This window comes from Stomoxys calcitrans, chromosome 5 (assembly GCF_963082655.1).
Source record: "Stomoxys calcitrans chromosome 5, idStoCalc2.1, whole genome shotgun sequence".
In the NCBI taxonomy this organism is placed as follows: domain Eukaryota; kingdom Metazoa; phylum Arthropoda; class Insecta; order Diptera; family Muscidae; genus Stomoxys; species Stomoxys calcitrans.
This window is the reverse complement of record NC_081556.1, coordinates 115,301,289-115,316,566: the sequence shown is the minus strand read 5'-3', so window position 1 is coordinate 115,316,566 and position 15,278 is coordinate 115,301,289. Positions and strand designations below refer to the sequence as shown.

Here is a 15,278-nt window from a genome sequence, read left to right as displayed (position 1 = left end):
CATTTTAAAATTAAATCCTGAGCTTAAGTTTAGTCAACAGTCCACCCGTATATCCTTGAAGTTTTCTCGACATATTAACTTCAATATAACCTATTTTCGGAAGCCACCGTGGCGCCGAGGTAAGCATGTTACCCTTTGATACCGAATGCCTGGGTTAAAATCCCGACCTGTACATTAGAAAAATTGTTATCGGTGGTTATCTTCTTACTAATTTGAGAGGTATCCTGCTATGTTAAAACTTCTCTAACAAGTGGTCTCGCTATGCGGCACGCCGATCGGACTCCGCATAAGAAAGGTGAACCCTTATCATTGAGCTTAAACTTTTTTAAAATCAAATGTGGATATTTTTTGCGAAAAAGTCAGTGTACATTTTGTCATAAATCCATATCTTTTATATAACTAGTAAGGAAAGGCAAAAGTCGGGCGGTGCCGCTATATAAAACCCTACACCACCTGGTGCATGTAGTACTTTTTATATGTCGAACTTATCTCGAAATCTAGTCAGACTTTAATTTGGAGAACCGCCAGATGGGTGGTGCGTAGTGCAATTTAAGCGAATTTTTGTGTGCTTTCTTATAGTAACCTAAAAATAAAAATTAATTTGGTTTCCAAACTTCGGATACACACCCCCCCCCCCCCCCCCCCCCCCCCCCCCCCAAAACCTTCCAAATATATTATTAGACCAATCACGACAATATGGGACTCAAATGAAAGGTATTTGAGTGTAGAATACGAATCTGATATCCACATAGGGGACCACGTATTGGTTGGGCCGCCTCTCCCAAAAAACTTCCCCCAAAGGGGACAAATTTACGACCATAGCAATATGGGGCTCAAATGAAAGGTCTTTGGGAGTAAAGCACGAATCTGATATCAATATTCGGGAAAAGTGTCTATGGGGCCAGCCCACCCCCACAACACCACCCACTTTCGGGACCAATTCGGGACCAATTTTCTGGGGGTCTACCCCTTTCCCAAAATACCCCACAAATAGCAATTTTTTACTGACCATCGCAATAAGGAGTCAAATAAAGGTATTTGGGAGTAGAATACGAATTTGATATCCAAATATAGGACCATGTATTTAGAGCATCACCTCTCCTTCCCCAAAACACCCCCAAAGGGTAAACAGTTTTCATGCCAATGTGTGGCTCTAATGAAAGGTATTTTAGATTAGAAAACGAATTTGATAACCTATTTTGGGGCCATGTATTTGGGGGACGCCTCATCGTGTAAACTCCCCTAAAACCAATGGCAATATGGGGTTTAAATAAATGGTATTTGAAAGCAGAGCACGATGCTGATATTTTTCAGGGCCAAGTGTCTGGGGGACCACCTCACCCCCGCAAACACCCCTATATAAGATATCCTGAGAATATCAGGCTGAAATAAAGTGTTTGAAGAATAGAGTACACCTTACATCCAAAATTAAATTCATAGACCAATAAAGATTTTGCTAAAGGCATTGTTATACTGTTAGTCAAGCGATATACATCTACTATTTTCGTAGAATGGTATTTCACTAAAAGTTCTTTAATTGACGAAAATAAATATTCAAACGATAATTTTGTTCCATACAAAGTAAAAGAAGGCGCAGTGGAGGGGCCCGGTTCAGCTAGTCATGCATAAAAATTAAAATCGAATTGCAATCGCCTTCGAGGTGTTGCACAATTGCCTTCGAGATGTTGCACAATTGCCTTCGAGATGTTGCACAATTGCCTTCGAGATGTTGCACAATTGCCTTCGAGATATTGTAGACCTCCATCACAAACGAAGACTTGGCAGCCCCAACAACCTAGTGCCTTGAAAGTTTGCACACAATCTCGCTAATACCTCATCTTCAGCCAATTCAAATTCCAAAGAGATCTCTACTCGTTATCACACGGTACATGTTTATATCCACCACCGTAGGATGGGGGTATACTAATCTAGTCATCCGATTTGTAAAACCTCGAAATATTGATCAAGGACCCCATAAAATATATATATTCTTGATCGTCTTTGCATTCTGAGTCGATCTAGCCCTGTCCGCCCGTCCGTCGAAATAACTAAAGCGTAAAGCTAGCCCCTTGAAATTTCGCACAGCTACTTAATATTGATGTAGGTCAATGGGGATTACAAATGGGCCATATCGGTTCAGATTTGGATGTAGCTCCTATATAAACCGATCTTCCGATGGGACTTCTTCGGCCCCTTGATTTGGCTGAAATTTTGCACATAGTGTTCTGTTATGGATTTCAACAACTGTGCCAAGTACGGTCCAAATGGGTCTTTAACCTGATATAGCTCCCATATAAACCAATCTCCCGGTTCTCTCCCACTGTGCACCATTAGGATTGAAATCGTGAAATACAATACTCATTAATATGAGGAAATTATCAACGCTGTCGCCAAAAGCAATATTAGATGGGATGGGGAATTTTCTATTTGCAATCTTTTTGTATAAACTCCGCAATAGCATAGGGGTATAATAATTTCGTCATTCTATTTGAAACACCTCGAAATATTCGTCTTAAACCACATAGAGTATATTTATACTTAATCGTCATTACATTTTAAGTCATCTAGTCATGTCCGTCCATCTGTTAAATACTTTTTATAAATGTAGGTCTGTTGGGATTGTAAATGGGCCAAATTGGTCCATGTTTAGATATAGCTCCCACATAAACCGATCTCCCGATTATACTTCTTGAGCCTCTGGAGAGCGCAATTCTCATCCTATTTGGCTGAAATGTATGCACTTTGACTTTTTCAGTGATTTTACACAAGCATGGTTCGAATAGGTCCAAACCCTGATATAGCTCCCATATAAACCGATCTCCCGAATAGACATCATGAGCTCTTTGAGTGCCCAGCTGAGCTCTTTGAGTACCCGGCCGAGTGCCAGTTCGGCTGAAATTTTGCACAATGACCTCTAACATTCATAACGAGTATGACCTGAATCGGTCCATAAGCTGATATAGCTCCCATTTAAAATGATCTTCCGAATATAAAGGATGATTTTTTAAAAGCTTTAGGAAAGCTTAAAAAAACTCATAAAATTCAGAAAAATTCATGAAATCTTTTTTTGAATCGATAGTACGATCCATATAATTTAGTGTTTGAAGATTATTTCATGAAAATGTTGCCCATAACTTAAACTCAAATGGCCAATCCGCTTAGTCCAATCTTGGCATACTCTTTCCAACATTTCGGCCGGTATCTCACGAATTGGAGATATTACCCGCACTTTAATTATAAGAATTTTATATTCTTGTTGTGCAGGTGTAAATAAATAAATTACAAATTACAAAATTTATGCTTCAATGTTGTCTTCCAATGCGTCATTTGAAACGGCCTTCTCTGTATAGACATGAGCTTTAATATTGCCTCAGAAAAAAAAGCCTAAAGGCGTTAAATCGCACCAACTAGGCTGCCAATTGACCGATCGCTAACTTGAAATAAAATGTTCACCGAACTCGGCCCTCAATAAGTCCATTGTACCGAGTGATGTGTGGCATGTGGCACCGTCTTATTGAAACCACGTGTCGTGCAAGTCAATCTCTTATATTTTGGGCAAAAAAAAGTTGAATATCATCTCACGATAGCGCTCATCATTCATAGTTGCGTTTCGATTCGCATAATTTTTGAAGAAGTACGGTCCAATGATGCCACCAGCCCATAAACCGCACTAAACTGTGATTTTTTCTGGATGCATTGGTAGCTCTTGCAATGCTTCTGGCTGATCTTCACTCCCATGATGCCACCAGCCCATAAACCGCACTAAACTGTGATTTTTTTGGATGCATTGGTAGCTCTTGCAATGCTTCTGGCTGATCTTCACTCCCAAATCGACATAAATCCGTGATATTCCGTTATGATTTTCAACAACTGTGCTAAGTACGGTCCAAATCTGTGTATAATCTGATATAGCTCCCATATGAACTGATCTCCAGATTTGACTTTTTGTGTCCTTGCAAGATGCAAATTTTACATGTGGTGTTCAGCTACGACTTCCAACAATTGTGCCAAGTATGGTTTAAGTCAGTCTATAACCTGATTTAGCTGCCATATAAACCGGTCTCTCGATGATACTCCAAGAAACTTTTATTTTTGCTGGTTTGACAGAAGTTTGGTATGTAGAATAAAGGTATGCCCTTCAACTAAATTTGTTTTGTTTAAATTTTAATCAGAATCCATGGTGGTGGTTTCCCAAGGTTCGGCCCGTCTGAACTTGCAAATCTCAAATTTGGCCCATGAAAATTCCACTTAGGAACAGGGGCAAACTTCTCACATATTAATGAGTGCAGTCCGATTCAAGTTCAAGCTCAATGATAAGGGGTCTCCTTTTTATAGCCAAGTCCGAACGGTGTGCCGCAGTGCGACACCTTTTTGGAGCGAAGTTTTACATGGCATACTATGCCTCACAAATGTTGCCAACATTAGGAGGGAAAAACCACCGCTGAAAAGTTTTTTCTGATGGTCTCGCCAGGATTCGAACCCAGGCGTTCAGCGTCATAGGCGGACATGCTAACCTCTCCGCCACGGTGGCCTCCGCCTAAACTTATCACGCTTTTACTTAGTAAGTAAGGTTAGGTTAGGTTCAAAAGAGGGTTCGGATATTAATCCCCCCAGGCCACTATGAACATACACCTAAGCCAGTGATCGGCTTGTTGTGCGCTCTAAACTCTAAAAAGTTTAGTAGTAGCAGCAATGAAATATTTTTGGAAACATTTTTTGTAATATTATCTGTAGAGAAAATTGTATTTAAATTTTGGCCTTTAAGAAAATTTCATTTAAATTTTAGCTTTACCAAAAATTCATTCAAAATTTTTGCTAAAGTTTCATTAAAATGTTGTCTTTTTCATTAAAACTCAAAGTTTTTTATTTTCAAATTTTGTCTTAACAAAACTTTCATATGAATTTTGCCTTGGGAGAAATTTTCACTTTTATTTTGTTCTTAGAAGAATTTTATATACAGCACTCACTTACCTCTTGGTAGCAAATTGATAATATTCCTTTTAAACAATGGTTAACCCAAAATGATATTCCATTAAGAAATCACTCGTCACTTGCTTTAGACGTTAAAAAGCCTTTGTTGAACCCACCATAAATTATTCAGGAAAATCAATTTAAGCAAGAATTTCCCGCAACACAGCACACATACACTGCCACGGTGCACTTAAAATCGCTAAATGGCCACTGACCCTTCTTTGTTTACAATTGTGAAGTACTCAAATTATTCTTTGCTAAGCACGTACACGCACGCACACACACAAACACACACACACACAGTTGTGGCGGAAACGGAAGTAAAGATAAGAAATCAAGCCTTTGCACTAATAACCGGGGGAAAAACGTGTCCAATTACCGGTTTCGTTAATGAAAATTTTGTATGGTGTTGAGATAAACTTTTCCGCCAAGCTAATGATTACGAAAATTAAGACGGAAAGCGTTTTGTTTTTCTATAGCTGTTGGGAGGGTTTTCCGATTTATTTTTTCCTCTTGCTTACTTGACAAACACCAAATCACGTTTGAAAGCCCTGCAGTGAAAACTCAGCAATTTATACACTTTCAGTGGGGGGCAAGCATTGACACAAAACTGTTCCCACTTTCATGGGAGCTCTCTCTTAGATTAACAAATTTAGCAACTCTTTATTTTGGCATATTGTTCTCTTGAATTTCACTTTACAACTGTTGCTGTTTTACGTTTGCTGATTCCCAGTAGAGTAAATTGACTGAGCAAAACCCCCCAAACTTATGACATTGACTTTGCTGTTCTTTTGTTGCAAGGGTTTTGGTTTTTTTGTATGCAAATGATTTCTATCTGTGAAATAATGGCTTGTAAAAGGAGATTTAACCGGCAACTGAATTTATGCGATGCGGTTAGAATAACAGAGAGAAGAAGTGTAACTTTTATTAATGCATGAATGGGCATGAATGACAAGAGAATGGTCACTAAGTGACATATTCCCCAAGTCATCATGACTCTAGGGCAGCATACTATTGGACATTATTGTGGTATCCCGTCTTGTACAAATTTTCTATGGTAGTGTCGCTCTATTACACCCCATTCGAATTGAGATTTAAAAAGGATCTCCCTTATCATTTTGCTAAAAATATGAAACAGTACTCATAGAGATAAGAAATTTATTCTTACTGATGTCATTTTGACTACGCAGTTTATGTTGAATACCGTCGTCAGGCATAAGTACGAAGGTATCCCTAGAAACCAAAAGATTTTAACATTTTACTTTCCATATCCTAAGCACCCCTGCTATTTATACCCTACACCACTACTGTGGTACAGGGTATTATAACTTAGTGAATTAGTTTGTAACACTCAGAAGGAAGAGAGAAGGAAGAATCACTTTCTGATTCGATTAAACTATGTTCGTCTGTCTGTCCGTCTGTCTGTCTGTTTGTCTGTCCGTCTGTCTGTCCGTCTGTCCATGTTAATTTGTGTTCAAAGTACAGGTCACAGTTTTCATCCGATCGTCTTCAAATTTGGTATGGGCATGTTTTTCGGCCTAGAGACGAAGCCTATTGAAATTGGAAAAAATCGGTTCAGATTTGGATATACCTCTCATAGATATGTTCGTCCGATTTGCAGTAATACTGTAATAAAATGGTCAATTGTTAACCGATTCTCTCAAAAATAGGCAGCAAGGATTTTCTTATGACTCCCGATATTGCCGGTTAATGTGATAGAAATCGGTTCAGATTTGGATATAGCTCCCGTATATATATTCGTCCGATTTGCAGTAATAATGCAATAAAATTGTCATTTGTTAACCGATTCTCTTGAAATTTTTTAGAAAGGATTTTCTCTTGACTCTCGAAATTAATGGTGAATTTCATGGAAATCGGTTCAGATTTAGATATAGCTCTCATATATATACATATTTAATTATATTGCCCGATTTTTACTCCTAGAGCCACTGCAAGCACATTAATTGACAAATCTTCCCAAAACTTCGTACAACGCTTTCTTCGACGACTGTGACAGTATCTGAGAAGGTTGCTCGAAATCGGTTCAGATTTAGATAAAGCTCCCATATATATGTTCGTCCGGTTTGCAGTAATATTGCAATAAAATGGTCTTTTGTTAACCGATTCTCTCGAAATTCGGCAGGAAGGATTTTCTTATATTACTGGCGAATTTTATGGAAGTCGGCTTAGATTTAGATATAGCTGTCATATATGTATATCGCCCGATTTTCGCACCAAGAGCCGTTGCAAGCGCATAATTTGATCAATCTTCCCAAAATTTTGCACCACACTTTCCTCGATGACTACCACATTATCTGAAAAGTTTGCTTGAAATCGGTTCAGAATTTGGTATAGCTCCCATATATATGTTCGTCAGATTTTGGGTCATTTGCAAAAATGTTGTCATTTGTCAACCGTAGTTATGATTGTTTGACCATATTCGATATAGCTCTCACATTATACTTATAGGGAAGGTGTAGGGTATTATACAGTCGGCTCCGCTCGACTTTTGCCTTTCCTTACTTCGAAATATTGACCTGGTACCCCAGGTTCAAATCGGTCTATAAACAGATAGCTCCCATATGAACTGATCTCTCTATTTGACTCCTTGGACATCTGGAAGCCTTAATTTTCATCCGACTTGGCTGAAAGTTTGCACATAGAGTTCCATTGTGATTTCCAACAACTGTGCCAAGTACTGTCCAAATCGGTCTATAATCTGATATAGCTCCCATATAAACCGATCTCCCAATTTGACTTCTTGAACCTCTGGAAGCCTAAATTTTCATCCGATTTGCCCGAAATTGTGCACATAGTGTTCAGTTATGACTTCCAAAAACTTGGCAGTGCAAATCGGTCTATTACCAGATAAAGCTCCCATTTTTTAGCAGAATCCATGGTGGTGGGTTCCCAAAGATACGGCCCGGCGGAACTTAGCATGCTCTTACTTGTTTTCTTTAGAGAAAATTTCATCGTATTTTGTCTATAGAAATAATCTTATTAAAAGTTTTCCATAAGAAAAATTTTGGAAAAATGTCAAAAAATTTCTTTGAAAAATTGCCTTTCAAATTATAATAGCCGTTGAGTGAAGCGGATGTGTTTTCATTTCGCTTCTCGAAGAAAAATATCCGTATCTCGGAATAGGTACAACCTATAACGAAAAAGTCATTTTGGAGTAGGTTAGAAATGGACTCCAAGGACCCAACAGCTGCGGTGGAGGCGTTAGACCGTAGCATGTTGCCCTCCCCTCTTATAGGTATGGATGCCTTGGCACCTGTAGTCGAGAGTAATGCTTCAAGCGCACAACTAGTCATCAGTCTAATTAATGAGGAAGAGATGGATGGGATGCACAGTTCGTCCCCAGTCTTTAAGTAAAGGTGCTGTTTTCGACTCGGATTCAGTAAGCGACATTGTCAATGAAACAGTCATTGCAGCCGAATCGAGAGAGGGGGCAGTGGAATGATGGCAGAAGTGAGCGATGGTTTTGCTAAGCTCACAAGCAGATCGAGAAAGCGATCCGTGGCATGACGAAGAAGACAGAAGAGTATGTACCGGCAGCGCAATCGAGCAAAAGTGCACGATGCTGAAAGGGATGAAACTGACATTTCAAGCACTTCTACTAAAGCTAGAAAGAGAATCAGATCTCCCGAACAGCATAACACTGCTAAAATGCTGAAGTAGGAAAAGAGCTCCCCGATTTCAAGTACTCTGGGAAAACCAAAACCAAAGTCGGAACAGGAACGAAGGAAGCGCACACGGCCCCTGAGTCTTCATGGAGGACTGTGACTTCCTAAAGGATGCCATAGCCATCACGGAAGGGGAAGATGTGAGTGATGGCTTTTCTAAGCTCGGAAGCAGACCGGGAAAGAAAACCGGGGCACGACAAAGAAGACACGGATGTAAGTGCCGGCAGCTCAATCGGTCAAAAGTGCAGGATGCTGGAAGGGATAAAACTGACATTCCAAGCACTTCTACGCCCAATTCAACTTACTATCCAGAATAACTCCTAGAAATCTAGGTGAACTGGACATTCTCAAAATTGTTTCCTGCACCCTCGGCAGTCTAAACTCAGGCACATTACCCATCCTCGCGAACAATACTAACTCAGTCTTTCCGGCGATAACCCATCAGCCTAAGAAGTAGGGTGGGGCCACGACCCTGTGAGATTTTTTGTGTTTAGTATGTTCTGAATCGGTATAATGTAGCCCTTAATAAACCAATTCCCAGATTTGACTTTTTAGCCCCTATAAGCCTCAATTCTTACCTGATTTGACTGACATTTTGCACAAAGATTTCGGTTCTGACTTCCAAGATCAGTGCCGAGTATGATCTAAATAAGTCTATGTACTAATATAGCCCACATATAAATCGAACCCCAGATTTGACTTCTTAAGCCCTTAGGTTAGGTTAGGTTGAAAAGAGAGTGCATATATTAATCCGCCCCATGCCACTATGGACATACCCCTAAGCCAGTAATCGGCTTGTTATGCGCTCATAACCTCAAAAAAGAAAATTTTAAGTTAGGAATTCCGTGCTACTTACAAAATCCTTAATTGTTTTGAATGCCACTCCACTAAGTTGGTTCATGTCCGATATTGTGTCTCCACCTAAGTACCGGTATCTGTTGGACGCGAAAACCGGGCAATGACAAAGAGAATGCTCTCATCGTCTTCCCCGCATGCCCTACACGTGCTATCACTTGCCGCACCGATTTTACATAAGTGAGCTCGTATTCTTATGTGTCCCGTTATGATACCAATAGCTATGCTGACCTCCTTTTTGCTTCCTTTCAGTTATAGCCTCGTCTTCTCACGATCTAGATCCCCCCATACGATTTTCGCCGTCCTACCTACTGTTTCGCTGTTCCACAATGTTGAATGCGCATTCGTTGCCCACTCCCTTAACTCGGACTGCGTCTACCCGAAAGGCTTCAGGTTAACCAAGTTTATTGACGGCAGTCCTCTGGCCTTCACCGCCAAATCGTTTGCCCTTTCATTTCCCCTTACTGCGTTATGGCCTGGCACCCAAATGATGCGGATTTTGCCATCCTCAGAGAAGGCGTTAATCTCCTTCTTACACTGCAAGGCTGTTCGTGACCTTACCGTCCTGGTTGTTATTGGCCTTATGGCAATTTTACTGTCGGTAAAGATGTTCAGAATCGACGTCCTCGCATTAGCACCACACCACTTCAGGCATTCCGTGATCGCCCGGGTCTCCGCCTGCAAGACCGTATTATGGTAAGGCAGTCTAAAACCGTTGTCATTCCCTGGGTTTTTAATGTAAACCCCCAGTCCCACTCTGTCCCCTAGCTTTGATCCATCCGTGTAACATGATCTTCCAGATGGCAATACTAGGGTTCCGTCAATCGAAGACTGTGCCGATGGCAGCAGTGCTTCGCACTTGACTTCAAGGTTCATCTCAGGTATCCGATCGGAAACCTCTCCACTTCCTTCCAGGTTCCCTATCGTCGCCTCGATTATACCGCGATGATATGCGCTGCTCCCATCCGTAATCCATTCTCCCATCGCTTTAAGTCTCATAGTCCCGTAGTGGCTGCCTCACACTTAATCTGTATATCAATGGGTCAGATATCTAGAATAGCCTCCAGTACCCTAGTGGGCGTGGTTCTCATCACTCCGCCTATGCCAAGACAACATGTTCTCTGAACCTGTTGTATGGTCCTTATGTTGCACTTTTTCTCCATAGCAGTCCTTCAAACTACTGAGGCGTAAGTCAGTATTGGTCTAATCACGCTCCTGTAGAGCCAGTTGACTATCCTCGGATTCAGGCCCCTTTTCGAGCCTACAGCTCGTCTACATAGTGCCCAACATTTGTGAGGCTTCTCAGTCAGTTTCCTTCAGTTTCAGTTTCCTGTCCGAGATCACACCTAAATATTTGACCTTGTCAGATATCGAAATCGTCTTATTGCGGAAACGTGGTGCGTTGAATTGGCCCACCTTCGTCTTCCTCGTGAACAGGCATATTTCAGTCTTCTCTGGGTTTACATTGAGACCTCTGGGTCTAGCCCAGTCATATGCCATATGCAAGACCCTTTCGGCCCTTCTGCATGGCTCGTTCGAATCCTTACCCCTTAGAAGTAATATAACATCGTCTGCGATGTTATAATTGCGGAGCCCTTAGTCGCTGAAATTTGACATAAATACTTCGATTCTTACTTCTAATATCTGTGCTAGGTATGTCTGGAATCGATATAAAACTTTATAAAGGTACCGATTTTCGATTTTCGGATTTGACATCTTGAGCCCATAAAAGCCTCAATTCTTACTTGGTTTGGCTAAGGTACAAAAACTTCTTCTATGACCTCTTAATTACCGATATCCCGACCATAGAAGCCTCAATCAATCCTCGATTTGATTTTTACAAAATATTTTATATACAAAGAAAGTTAATAAGTGTACCTCTTTAGCGGTGGCCATGGTGATGGGTAAAAAAGATTCGTCCTGGCTCAACTAACATGTTTTCACTTGTTTTTTCCTTTTTTTTATAAAATAAAGAGGTAATTGAATGGTGGCAACAGATAAGGGCCCTTTCCACTTTGAATATCATAAAATGTATTGGGTTGCCCAAAAAGTAATTGCGGATTTTTCATATAGTCGGCGTTGACAAATTTTTTCACAGCTTGTGACTCTGTAATTGCATTCTTTCTTCTTTCAGTTATCAGCTGTTACTTTTAGCTTGCTTTAGAAAAAAAGTGTTAAAAAAGTATATGTGATTAAAGTTCATTCTAAGTTTTAATAAAAATGCATTTACTTTCTTTTAAAAAATCCGCAATTACTTTTTGGGCAAACCAATAGAAGCCTATTTGCACTCCGAGGGCCTAATTCTTCATTCTGGGAATATTTGCTAGTAGATAGCTTTTTGCGTTTCGAAAATATAGTACTGTCAATAGACCGACAGGCATTGGTATATCAGCGAAGTGGTCTTAGAGTATGCATATAATAATGTCTACACCCCTAACTCCTAGTAATAGCCATAAAAGTTCATAATTTTCTGAAAACTTTTCTTCTTGAAAGCAATAATTAGGCAATAACTTCAATTTTAGCTACATAAGACATTCATTGGTTACCATGACATCCAAGGACCTTGGAAATTGCAATAACATCCAACCACTGGGTGGAACAAACAGCCAAATGGACAACAACAACTTTTAATGTGTCCTAGTTGGCACCGACTCGGATAATTGCCATTTCAAGTACAACATTTTATTTGCCAAAAATACAAAAGTACTACGCAATTGCCTCTCTTATGTCTCCATATTTATTTCCGTGAAGGTTGCGCCATGTCTGCTAGTAAGTACGCATTCATTTCGATGAAATTAAATTTAACAAAATATATTATAAACTTACGGCATACGGAATTGTATTCTTATTGTAAGGCTTTTGTTTTTTTCCCCAGAATGCCTGCCTTCCTTGTTTCTTTGACAGTTCAAGGTGCCGTATGAGTATTGAGTGAGAACCTTGGGAATTAATAATAAGTATACGCCAAATTGAATTTTGTATCAAAATAAATCTTCATTGAATTGGACAAAGAGAGCATTCTTTGCCTTGTGGCAATGAGTTTTCGATGATTTTTTTTTTATTTTACATAAATTGCGTTAAATCAGTCGCATTTCCCTTGTCATGAAGTGGCATTTTAGGCATAAACCAAGAGTTGGACTATTTCTTTGGGACAAGAGTGCATGCAATTGTGTTAATACCGAAAATTTCCAAGAATTCTATAAGCCAATTAAACTTAATGGCCATGATTTGTTCTATTCACAATATAAGTGTGATTTCTGAACTGAAGAAAATCTCTTTAGTCCAAAACAGATGGCCCTTTGTTTTCCTAATAATAAATTCATTCTTTTAAAAACACAGCTGAGAATTTTCATAGTCTATGATAACTAGAGCATAACGTAATTGATATCCTCCAGTGATATACTTAATTTTCATAGTGTATTTTCGCTCTTTTGAGTACAAAATAAACAACAAACTGACCTACATCAATAAACAATCATTCTGCCAATTGGGGTGGTTACGCTTATGGATGAGAATTGGGCGAACATGCTATCAGGCTTACTTTGACGTTTTCGTCTATTGTGATACCACAGTAACAGATGAAGGAAGATGCCTTCTAGTTCCTGCCATTGTACCATCCAGATCGCTTTAAAAAGACCAATAATTTGCGAATGTTCACATCCGCTAAATCTGACAAGTTCTCAAAGATATGAGAAGCTAAAGTGCAACTCTTTTCTCTTTCTCCTTCATCAAAAGAAATCGCATGCAATGTTAGCTTAGGTTTAAGTGGCAGTCTGTCATCAGGCTCACTTTGACGTTTTCGTTTATTGTGATACCACAGGAACAGATGAAGGAAGATGCCTTGTAGTTTCTACCGATGAACCATCCAGATCGCTTTAAAAAGACCAATAACTTGCGAATGTTCACATCCGCTAAATCTGACAAAGATATGAGAAGCTAAAGTGCAACTCTTTATAACTGCTAGTGTGGGACACACATACACAGAAGGTGTTCTATAGTCTCTTCTTCTTCGATGTCCTCACAGCTCCTGCAAAAGTCGTTGCTGGCAACCTTTAGTCTGTCAACAAGTTTTCGGATTAGACAGGGACCTGTCATGACGGACACAATGACTGGGATGTCTGTTCTAGCCATTGACAGCAAAGCGGTAGACCTCTTCAAGTCTAGATTAGGCTACAAAGTTTTGGAATGCTCACAGCCCTTTCTTTGTGACTATCTATCATTCGTTGTCCTTCGGGCCTGGTCCTGAAAACTTAGCTTACTTGTTGCTAGAGTCATACCCACTCCAGTTTCCCTTGAATGGGTAAGGAAGTTCCTAGTCTCGCAAGCTCGTCTGCTTTAGAATTCGCTGGGATATCTCTGGGGCCTGGCACCCAGAACAGGTGAATTTTTTACTGTTCAGTCTCCTCGTTGAGAGATCTGCGACAGTCGAGGGCGGTTTTTGTGTTCAGAAATACGTTCTCCAGGGATTTAATGGCTGCCTGACTGATATTTATGACAATTGTCGTAATGACGTTATATCTTAGCTATTGCACGACTTCCTTAATTGCAAGAATCTCCACTTGATACACATTGCAGTGGTCGGGTGACCTTTTCGATATGGCCAAGTCTTTTCTAGGAGCGCACACAAGTAAGTGATCGATTGGTCACTTGGCCGAACCCTGCATTACCGTGAAAACTCGTTTTTTTTCTTTTGCCCGAACAATACGAATGTGGAATCGACTTTCGGCAAATATCATTCCCACTACTTACCACCTCCAGAAATTTAAAACTAATGTGAATAAACACTACTCCCTCCTTCTTGCCTCCGACTCCTGATTTTCCATTCGCCAACGCAATGCACTGCATGCATAGGGGGCATCCTCTGCGTGTTGCTTAAAAAAAAGGAGGTGTGGACGATTCCTCATTAGATGCCTTATTAGCTGTTTCTGTCAAAGTACCTTTTGAGCTCCGTCCTTCGCCACTGGCGCACAGCTTGAGCCCAATTCAACCGGATGACCCACCGGCACAGGGCTTGTCGGGTCCTGCCTTGACAGTTTCCCATCTTGTTTTGATGGTGGCAGTGCCATTTTAAGTTACCTGAAGATTCTATAAACCTTCAAGTTGTTGAATCCCTAGTATACAACACCTTCCGAATGGTGTGGTTGGGGAATCAGAAGGGGAATCAGCAGTGGGTGCTGAAAACTTTTCTGAGAAACTATCAACCACATCTCTAAAGCCTGTATACAACACCTTCAAACTTGTTGAGGGCTGCGAGACGGCCGGAGTTTTGCTCGAATACAGTATGTCTGCGATCGCCGTCATTCCCAACCAATATACCGACCTTAATGTCGGTGGTTGAAAGAATGGGATTACAGTCCTTTAGTCTCCCAAGAATGGGTATAAGGGTATTCATGGGTATGCTATTCGTTGAGAAAGAATATCTTCTTTTTTGACTAAATCCAGTGTTGCGTCTGGCCAGATCTCGCCAATCTTTTTCAGGTTGAAATGAACATCCCAATTGAGCATTGATCCCCGAAAGCAATTAATTTTTATCGGTCGCGATACCAGCCTGCATCGTCAAAAACACATTAACCGCCCTCCCAGGGTATTCTAAAGCAGATGAGCTTGCGAGACTAGGGACACTGGAATCTCTAGGGACACTGGAATCTGTGGATATGCCTCTGGCGACATGTAAGTTAAGTTTTCAGGACCAGGCCCGAAGGGCAACGAATGATAGATGGTCACAAAGAGGGGGCTGTGAGCATTCCAAAGCTATGTGGTCTCATCTAG

The 15,278-nt window shown here is 40.4% G+C and overlaps 2 protein-coding genes across 2 annotated transcripts in view; one reads left to right on the top strand and one right to left on the bottom strand.

The window, feature by feature from the left end:
* The window catches only part of LOC106090869 (ras-related protein Rap-2b-like), a 37,827-nt gene extending 32,335 nt beyond the window's left edge, over positions 1-5,492 (bottom strand). The window contains exon 1 of the mRNA XM_013257207.2: positions 4,972-5,492. The gene's annotated coding sequence lies outside the window, so the exon portion shown is untranslated. The remainder of the gene's footprint in view (positions 1-4,971) is intronic.
* The window catches only part of LOC106092224 (uncharacterized), a 288,892-nt gene that overhangs the window by 1,700 nt on the left and 271,914 nt on the right, over positions 1-15,278 (top strand). The window lies entirely within an intron of this gene.